Below are 8,040 nucleotides of genomic sequence, written 5' to 3' on the forward strand. Positions count from 1 at the left end.
CTCTGGCAGGGCAGGTGACTCACCCAACCCATAGGCTCATTCCAGGAAGGGTACGTCAGGATGTGAGGAGCTGAGTTAGGGAGGAAGTGATAGGCCTGAGGGTAAGGGAAAAATTACAGCAGGGCTCTGACAGCTGGGACAGAGAGCCTACCCTGAATAGAAACTGTCGAAATACTTGCATATTATTCCATGGAGATAGGGTATTTCTGAACACAATGTTTAAGGACCATGATTTTCTATGTTGTTATAGGCTGGATTTGTGGTAGACTCTCGAGATTCCCAATCATGGGTTTGCTTTTTCTTCTGAAAGTTTGCGTGTTCATTTGTTTGTTCTGCCTGCATTTGTTTGTGTCATAAAATGTGATTATTTAATTCCCAGATGTTCTGTTCTTTAGGTTGCTTCTGCGGTATCTTGTTATTTTGTCTATAGGCCCATGTTCCCTCATCTTCAGTGAAACTGGGAAGAATACAAGGACCATCCTGCACAATCCAGTTGAGGGAAACAGAAATTATCAAGAATTACCCTTCTCTGACCCTGACATTCAGATGGTTCTCCTCTGGGATTCTGGCTCTGGTTTCATGGATGGACTTCAGAAGAGTGTGAAACATTTTTTTGAGGTGACCAACCTCAGAAGGGTCCGTGATTCAACAGATATGAACAACCACTGTTGTGTCTTTGTTGAGAGGTGATAGCTGGGGACAGTTCTCCAAAGAGAGAAACATGGTACAAACATCCTTAGTGCCAACTACAGGAGCCTCCAAAGATAGTTGAAGGAGCTGGATGAGAAAGAGGAATTGGGAAAAGGGACCTTGTCGGAAGGGTGGCCCAACTTCCCTTGTTCTGAATTCTCTTTTTAGCAGGTATTCCTTCTTTGTATTGTCCATATCCTGGCATCTATAGGATTCTGGTTCCCCCTCATTTTAAATCTACTGAATGTCTGCCATTTATCGGGCTCTGTACCAGGTCTTCTAACAATATTATCTCCTGCAATTACTGTGTTGAGCCTGCAGTGCAGAGTGGAGTCAGTCCCTCCCTCAGTCGTGGCATGTTCACACCACAGCATCCTGTCAGGTCCCTTTTCAATGCATTTTATTATCCCCTTCATGCTTATTTCTATTGTCATTCACCCTCCTCACTGGAGAGACTTATTTTAGTGTATTTAACAAACATTTTTCTGGTTCATGTTCTCTATGTGTAGTTAGATATTGTCTTCCTTTCAACAAACACAGTGCCATCTCTGTCAGGCACAGGTGTAGATGGGGGACTACAGACAGGAGCAAAATAGAAAAAAAAATCCTTCTTTCATGGATCTTGCATGCTTATGGAGTGAGACAAATCATGAGCAAATAAATAAGTAAAACATATTGTGCCTTAAATAGTGACAAGTGCTGGGAAAAAGGAAGGCTAGAGAGAAGAGGTCTCTTGTCTGTGGTTAGGAGCAGATTGCAGCTGTATGTGGGGTGATTCAGGAAGGCTGTGCTACAGACATGTTATTTCACCAAATGCAGGGAAGGGAGCTGCCATGTGGATATTTGGGACAGAAGTGGTGCAGTTATAGGGGACAGCAAATACAAAGGCCCTGAGGTAGGGCTTTGTCTGATATATTAGTAGGCCGAATGGTTAGGAGGCCAGTGACTACAGAGAAATGAGTGGGACGAGAGAAACAGAAGGCTGAACAGTCACTGAGTCAGTGACAAATCCTGTAGGACTTTGTAGATCACTGAAAATACAGACTTTGGTTTCTATTCTAAATTAAAAGAGAGACCAATGGAAGGTTTTGAGCACAAGAATAACATGACATTTTAAACAGGTGTACATGTATCCTTGACAAATACACAGCATTTTTTGGCTCTTTTTAAAATGTACATAGATGGCATTGTGCTAGACACATCACACTGCTTTCACTTTGGCTACCTAACTTGGTCTCTGAGATCTACCCAAGTTGTTTTCTGTAAAGGTACTTTATCAACTCTGACTGCTGTGTACATTTTATTGTGCACACACGGCACATTTTACTTATGTATTATTCTAGAAACAGAGGCTGGCACGGCTCCCACTTCCTGCCACCGCAAACAGTCCTGTGACTGTTTGTCACATGGGCCCCTTGGGGACTCAGGAGAGAGTTTCCCAAGGGTGTGCCCCTTGGAGGGGGAGGGAGAGAAATTGTGGGTTGAGAGGGAGTGTGAGTTCTTAATTCCACTGGGATTGTGCTGCAGGATGGTGCCCCCATGACATTCCACCAGCAGTGTGTGATGGTTTGTGTTTCCTCATTGAATTCTCATGCTGATCCAGCGAAGGTCAGGTGAGATCCCCTGTGGATGAGGAGACAGAGGCTTCGAGCGAGCGAGCAGATTCCCTGAGTTACTGTAGTTACGAGAAAGGGCCAGGGCTCACATGCAGAATTTCTGATGTAATGGTCATTGCTCTTACCTCTATAGACACCAGAACTGCCTCTCCCAGGAATAAGATGAGCCATCCACAGGTGAACAGATTATTATTATTATTATTATTATTATTATTATTGTTACTACTACTACTATTACTATTATTATTGCATTTTTTGATGTTTGGTTTAATTCCCTAAGCTTAGGACCCCATGTGTTTAACACCAGGGGATGATACTCGAGGAGCAAGCCTATGTCAGATGATGAAGGAAGGAGAGTGGGGAACCACTGAAGGGTTTGGAATCAGGGGGTGGGTAGAAGATGACTCAATCACATTTACAGTGTAAGCTTCCATGAACTAAGAATTGAATCTCCTTTTCTATCCTAAGTGAGTTGGGAAATCATAACACTGGAACTAGTGAGTGGCAAATAAGGAATCTAGATGGATTTGCAGTCAGAAGGTCTGGCCCATAAGTCAGTTTCCTTTCAACAATGTATAGAGAAGATTGTACAATTATTTTCTTATTTTTTTTTAAATTTAACATTTGAAATTTAAATTCTACTTAGTTAACATATATAGTAATATTGATTATTGATTTCAGGAGTAGAATTTAGTGATTCATTACTTATATATAACACCAGTTCTCACCACAAGTGTCCTTGTTAGTACCCATTACCCTTTTAGCCCATACCAATCTGCTTCCCTGCAGCAGCCCTCAGTGTATTCTGTGTAAGACTTTTCAATTTTGACTTGATCTTTCTATCTTTAAAAACTTCTGCAGGGGCGCCTGGGTGGCTCAGTGGGTTAAGTCTCTGCCTTCAGCTCAGGTCATGATCCCAGGGTCCTGGCACTGAGCCCTGCATCTGGCTCCCTGCTCTGCAGGGAGCCTGCTTCCCCCTCTCTCTCTGCCTGCCTCTCTGCCTACTTGTGATTTCTCTGTCAAATAAATAAATAAAATCTTAAAAAAAAAAAGAAAGAAAAGAAAACTTCTGCCAACATCCCCTTAAATTCTCTCAAAACCAAAGCCTGAGCAGGGAGGACAGTGGGGACTGCCACCCTTTGTTTTCTCTGTATTCTGAAGTTCTTTTCTGGGCATTGCTGTGAATTGTTCATCCAAAGACTTGATCTCCTCCTGGGAAGTAGTCATTTGAATAGCAGCAGGGGAGGAGAGGGAAAGAAGAACCATATCCAGGGTTAATTCATAAGAATATATATTTGACATAGTCAGGCAATGTTTCAAGGGAGTTAACAATAATTCCTTGTGAAAAATTAATAGGAAGTTAGAAATGTGTTCTTTTTTTAATTTTTAATTCTTTATAAACATATATTTTTATCCCCAGGGGTACAGGTCTGTGAATCACCAGGTTTACACACTTCACAGCACTCACCAAAGCACATACCCTCCCCAATGTCCATAATCCCACCCCCTTCTCCCAACCCCCCTCCCCCCAGCAACCCTCAGTTTGTTTTGTAAGATTAAGAGTCACTTACGGTTTGTCTCCCTCCCAATTCCATCTTGTTTCATTGATTCTTCTTCTACCCACTTAAGCCCCCATGTTGCATCACCACTTCCTCATATCAGGGAGATCATATGATAGTTGTCTTTCTCCACTTGACTTATTTCGCTAAGCATGATACGCTCTAGTTCCATCCACGTCATCGCAAATGGCAAGATTTCATTTCTTTGGATGGCTGCATAGTATTCCATTGTGTATATATACCACATCTTCTTGATCCATTCATCTGTTGATGGACATCTAGGTTCTTTCCATAGTTTGGCTATTGTGGACATTGCTACTATAAACATTCGGGTGCACGTGCCCCTTTGGATCACTATGTTTGTATCTTTAGGGTAAATACCCAGTAGTGCAACTGCTGGGTCATAGGGCAGTTCTATTTTCAACATTTTGAGGAACCTCCATGCTGTTTTCCAGAGTGGCTGCACCAGCTTGCATTCTCACCAACAGTGTAGGAGGGCTCCCCTTTCTCGGCATCCTCGCCAGCATCTGTCATTTCCTGACTTGTTGATTTTAGCCATTCTGACTGGTGTAGGGTGATATCTCATTGTGGTTTTGATTTGTATTTCCGTGATGCCGAGTGATATGGAACACTTTTTCATGTGTCTGTTGGCCATCTGGATGTCTTCTTTGCAGAAATGTCTGTTCATGTCTTCTGCCCATTTCTTGATTGGATTATTTGTTCTTTGGGTGTTGAGTTTGCTAAGTTCTTTATAGATTCTGGACACTAGTCCTTTATCTGATATGTCGTTTGCAAATATCTTCTCCCATTCTGTCAGTTGTCTTTTGATTTTGTTAACTGTTTCCTTTGCTGTGCAAAAGCTTTTGATCTTGATGAAATCCCAATAGTTCATTTTTGCCCTTGCTTCCCTTGCCTTTGGCGTTGTTCCTAGGAAGATGTTGCTGCGGCTGAGGTCGAAGAGGTTGCTGCCTGTGTTCTCCTCAAGGATTTTGATGGATTCCTTTTGCACATTGAGGTCCTTCATCCATTTTGAGTCTATTTTTGTGTGTGGTGTAAGGAAATGGTCCAATTTCATTTTTCTGCATGTGGATGTCCAATTTTCCCAGCACCATTTATTGAAGAGGCTGTCTTTTTTCCATTGGACATTATTTCCTGCTTTGTCAAAGATTAGTTGACCATAGAGTTGAGGGTCTATTTCTGGGCTCTCTATTCTGTTCCATTGATCTATGTGTCTGTTTTTGTGCCAGTATCATGCTGTCTTGATGATGACAGCTTTGTAATAGAGCTTGAAGTCCGGAATTGTGATGCCACCAACGTTGGCTTTCTTTTTCAATATCCCTTTGGCTATTCGAGGTCTTTTCTGGTTCCATATAAATTTTAGAATTATTTGTTCCATTTCTTTGAAAAAGATGGATGGTACTTTGATAGGAATTGCATTAAATGTGTAGATTGCTTTAGGTAGCATAGACATTTTCACAATATTTATTCTTCCAATCCAGGAGCTTGGAACATTTTTTCATTTCTTTGTGTCTTCCTCAATTTCTTTCATGAGTACTTTATAGTTTTCTGAGTATAGATTCTGGGCCTCTTTGGTTAGGTTTATTCCTAGGTATCTTATGGTTTTGGGTGCAATTGTAAATGGGATTGAATCCTTAATTTCTCTTTCTTCTGTCTTGCTGTTGGTGTAGAGAAATGCAAGTGATTTCTGTGCATTGATTTTATATCCTGACACTTCACTGAATTCCTGTATAAGTTCTAGCAGTTTTGGAGTGGAGTCTTTTGGGTTTTCCACATATAGTATCATATCATCTGCGAAGAGTGATAATTTGACTTCTTCTTTGCCAATTCGGATGCCTTTAATTTCCTTTTGTTGTCTGATTGCGGAGGCTAGGACCTCTAGTACTATGTTGAATAGCAGTGGTGATAATGGACATCCCTGCCGTGTTCCTGACCTTAGCGGAAAAGCTTTCAGTTTTTCTCCATTGAGAATGATATTTGCAGTGGGTTTTTCATAGATGGCATTGATGATATTGAGGTATGTGCCCTCTATCCCTACACTTTGTAGAGTTTTGATCAGGAAGGGATGCTGTACTTTGTCAAATGCTTTTTCAGCATCTATTGAGAGTATCATATGGTTCTTGTTCTTTCTTTTATTGATGTGTTGTATTACATTGACTGATTTGCAGATGTTGAACCAACCTTGCAGCCCTGGAATAAATCCCACTTGGTCGTAGTGAATAATCCTTTTAACGTACTGTTGAATCCTATTGGCTAGTATTTTGGCGAGAATTTTCTCATCTGTGTTCATCAAGGATATTGGTCTATAGCTCTCTTTTTTGATGGGATCCTTGTCTGGTTTGGGGATCAAGGTGATGCTGGCCTCATAAAATGAGTTTGGAAGTTTTCCTTCCATTTCTATTTTTTGGAACAGTTTCAGGAGAATAGGAATTAGTTCTTCTTTAAATGTTTGGTAGAATTCCCCCGGGAAGCCGTCTGGCCCTGGGCTTTTGTTTGTTTGGAGATTTTTAATGACTGTTTCAATCTCCTTACTGGTTATGGGTCTGTTCAGGCTTTCTATTTCTTCCTGGTTCAGTTGTGGTAGTTTATATGTTTCTAGGAATGCATCCATTTCTTTCAGATTGTCAAATTTATTGGCATAGAGTTGCTCATAGTATGTTCTTATAATAGTTTGTATTTCTTTGGTGTTAGTTGTGATCTCTCCTCTTTCATTCATGATTTTATTTATTTGGGTCCTTTCTCTTTCTCCGGGCCAGGGATTTATCAATTTTATTAATTCTTTCAAAGAACCAGCTCCTAGTTTCGTTGATTTGTTCTATTGTTTTTTTAGTTTCAATTTCATTGATTTCTGCTCTGATCTTTATGATTTCTCTTCTCCTGCTGGGCTTAGGGTTTCTTTCTTGTTCTTTCTCCAGCTCCATTAGGTGTAGGGTTAGTTTGTGTACCTGAGACCTTTCTTGTTTCTTGAGAAAGGCTTGTACCGCTATATATTTTCCTCTCAGGACTGCCTTTGTTGTGTCCCACAGATTTTGAACCGTTGTATTTTCATTATCATTTGTTTCCATGATTTTTTTCAATTCTTCTTTAATTTCCCGGTTGACCCATTCATTCTTTAGAAGGATGCTGTTTAGTCTCCATGTATTTGGGTTCTTTTCAAACTTCTTTTTGTGGTTGAGTTCTAGCTTTAGAGCATTGTGGTCTGAAAATATGCAGGGAATGATCCCAATCTTTTGATACCGGTTGAGTCCTGATTTAGGACTGAGGATGCGATCTATTCTGGAGAGAATGTTCCATGTGCACTAGGGAAGAATGTGTATTCTGTTGCTTTGGGATGAAAAATTCTGAATATATCTGTGATGTCCATCTGGTCCAGTGTGTCGTTTAAGGCCTCTATTTCCTTGCTGATCTTTTGCTTTGATGATCTGTCCATTTCAGTGAGGGGAGTGTTAAAGTCCCCTACTATTATTGTATTATTGTTGATGTGTTTCTTTGATTTTGTTATTAATTGGTTTATATAGTTGGCTGCTCCAACGTTGGGGGCATAGATATTTAAAATTGTTAAATCTTCTTGTTGGACAGACCCTTTGAGTATGATATAGTGTCCTTCCTCATCTCTTATTATAGTCCTTGGCTTAAAATCTAATTGATCTGATATAAGGATTGCCAATCCTGCTTTCTTCTGATTTCCATTAGCATGGTAAATTCTTTTCCACCCCCTCACTTTAAATCTGGAGTTGTCTTTGGGCTTAAAATGAGTTTCTTGGAGGCAACATATAGATGGGTTTTGTTTTTTTATCCATTCTGATACCCTGTGTCTTTTGACAGGGGCATTTAGCCCATTAACATTCAGGGTAACTATTGAGAGATATGAATTGAGTGCCATTGTATTGCCTGTAAGGTGACTGTTACTGTATATGGTCTCTGTTCCTTTCTGATCTACCACTTGTAGGCTCTCTCTTTGCTTAGAGGACCCCGTTCAAGATTTCCTGTAGAGCTGGTTTGGTGTTTGCAAATTCTTTCAGTTTTTGTTCGTCCTGGAAGCTTTTAATCTCTCCTTCTATTTTCAATGATAGCCTAGCTGGATATAGTATTCTTGGCTGCATGTTTTTCTCGTTTAGTGCTCTGAAAATATCATGCCAGCTCTTTCTGGCCTGCCA

Source organism: Mustela putorius, unplaced genomic scaffold, assembly GCF_011764305.1.
Source record: "Mustela putorius furo isolate JIRA1106 unplaced genomic scaffold, ASM1176430v1.1 tig00537227_pilon_pilon_pilon, whole genome shotgun sequence".
NCBI classification, from domain to species: Eukaryota; Metazoa; Chordata; class Mammalia; order Carnivora; family Mustelidae; genus Mustela; species Mustela putorius.